This window comes from Corvus kubaryi, unplaced genomic scaffold (genome assembly GCF_017639235.1).
Source record: "Corvus kubaryi isolate FWS band 111438036 unplaced genomic scaffold, C.kubaryi_AGA036_p1.0 37394, whole genome shotgun sequence".
Classification (NCBI taxonomy): domain Eukaryota; kingdom Metazoa; phylum Chordata; class Aves; order Passeriformes; family Corvidae; genus Corvus; species Corvus kubaryi.
In genome coordinates, this window is record NW_024581133.1 from 12,051,408 (window position 1) to 12,053,956 (window position 2,549).

Consider the following 2,549-nt stretch of genomic DNA (forward strand, 5'->3'; position numbering starts at 1 on the left):
AGCGACAACAACAACAACGCGGCGGCGGTAGGAGGGTCCCGCGGTATTCCTGCGGCCGGGAGAAGGGGAAGCAAAGCCAGGAACTAACGCCGGAGCACGACGGCCATGGAGGAGAGGAGGAGGGGGAGGAAGGCCGTACACATCCGACTTCCCGAGCGCCGCGGACATGCGAGGTGCGAGCGGGTCCCCCGCCCGGGGGCGGCCGTTCAGCTGCGTCCAGCCGGGATCGCCGTAACTCCGGGAGCCATCGCGGAGCGGGCGCGGAGCGGGGCAGCAGCGCCCGAGCACGCGGTGCCGCCACAGCGCCCGGGCGGAGCGGGGCGGCGGGCGGGGGACAAAACCCGGGCGGCCTCTCCGCCGCCGGCCAATGGCGGAGCGCCGCGCCCACGTGGGGCCGGCGGCGGAGAGCGCTGATTCGGCGATGCCGGCGTGACGTCACAATGGCAGCTTGTGTCTGACGGAGGGGTGGCCGCGAGCCGCGCCCACCCCGGGCCCCGCCCCGCGCCGGCCCCGCCCCGCCCCGCGCCCCCCGGCCCGGCCGTGACGCGGGCCCGGCGGGGCCGTAACCCCGCTCCAGCGGCCCGGTTTGGGCTGTAAAACAAACACAAGCGCTTTGTCACCGTAACGCCTCCGCTCCGCGGGCCGCCGCACCGAGAAAACGCTCGGTACGAGCCCCCCCGTACCGGCGGGCGGCGGCAAGGCCGCGCTGCCTCCCCCGGCGGCCGCGCGGCCCCTTTGATGTGTCGTGAGGGCCGCGCTGCTCCCCCTCCGCATCTCCCCTCACGCCTGAGGGGGTTTAACGAGGAACACGGGTAATGGCGTTAACGTCAGGCGTTCCCGCCGCGCCCGGGGGACACCCGGCTGCGTCCCCGGGGGGGACCCTGCGCCCGCCGCAGCGGAGCAGGAGCAACGCCGGTCCCGGCGGGCCGGAGGGAGCGGGGCCGGGGCAGCCGCGGCCCCACGGGCGGGCCGAGCCCGGCCCAGCGAACAAAATGGCCGCTCGCCCGCGCGTCAGACGGAGCCTCCGCCCCACGTGGGGCCGCGCGCCGCTCACCGCCCATCCGCCAATCACAGCGCGGAGCGGGCCGCCGCTCCAACGCTATTGGCGGGGAGGAGCGGTGCTGTCAATGAAAGCCACGAGGGGCCGCCGGCGCGCAGCCCCCGCCTGCCGCCCGCCCGCCATGGCGGCGTAATTAGCCCGGGCCGGCGCTTCCTCCAGCTCAAACAATCTGTCACCGCCGTGCCGGGCGGGCCGCGGCAACGCCGCGATCTCTGCGGCAACGCCGCGGCTCGGGGCTTTCTCGACAAGAATGAAGCGCCGCAGCTCAAATAATAAACAAGGGGCAAAACGCCTCGAAATCCCGCCCCGCTCCTCGTTCCCCGGCGTGGGGGGTGCGAGCGCCCCGTTGACCCCCGGGGTGCGGGATGGGGGTGCCCCGGCCCCCCCGCCCGCCGCTAATTGGGCGCGTTCCGGTTGTTGACGTGACGAGCGCTGTCAGCGCCCGGCGCTGCCCATTGGCTGCCGCCTCCTGGCCCCGCCCCTGCCCCACGTGGGGGCCCCCGGCGCGGCCGGCGCGCCGCAAAACGCGGTGCGGATGAAGCGCGGAGCGGAGTCACCGCGGGGCCGCTGCCCCCGCGCCCTTCCCGCCTCCTCCGCCATTCCCGGCTCTTTCTAATTCCCTGATTCTGCCTCATTTCGGCTTTTTTTTTTTTTTTTTTGGCTTTTTCTCTGTCGAGGCGGCAGCTCTTTGCGAAGCCCCTGCACTCTATGGGGAGCATCGGGGTGAAGTTGGAGGATCCATTGGGGCACCCACAGGGGCACCTATTGGGATGGACATTGGGTGCCCATAGAGGTGCCCTCATTGGGATGGACATTGGGTGCCCATAGAGGTGCCCACCGGGGTATCCATCCCTTGGGGTATCCACTGGAGCACCTATCGGGATGTCCACTGGAGTCCCCCTGGGGTGCCCATCGAGTGACCCATTGGGACCCCCATCGTGGTGCCCATCAGGGTGCAAAGCCCCCCCGGCAGGCAGATCCTGGGAGCGGGTGTGGGATAACGTGGGAGCACGGCCCTCCGAAGCGCACGGAGCAGGAGCAGCTCCTGGAACCGCCAATGCCGGAGAAATGTGAAAATTAACGTGAAGGAGCAACGCTGGAACTTTTCGTGGTGGAACCGGTCCTTTTTTCTCCTGCACAGTGCTCCCTCCAGCAGCTCCTGCTGCCGAGGGCAGCCAAGGTGACGGAGATTTAGTGGGGGAACGTGTCCGGAGCTCCGGGTGTCACACACTCCCATCGGTCCCAGGAGATCCCAAAGCAAAGGCAACAGCACCTGGAAATCCTCCCCCTGGGGAGGGACTCGGGAGTGGGACACGCTGCCCTTCCTCAGCACTCTGCCCTTCTTCCCACCTCATCCTGGGCTCATTCCCGGCAGGAAAGAGGGGATTGTCCCCTCTCCCCTCAGGTGAGGCCCCACCTGCAGAGGTGCTCCGAGGGCTGGAGCCCCTCTGGAGCCAGCCTGGGAGAGCTGGGAATGTTCACCTGGAGA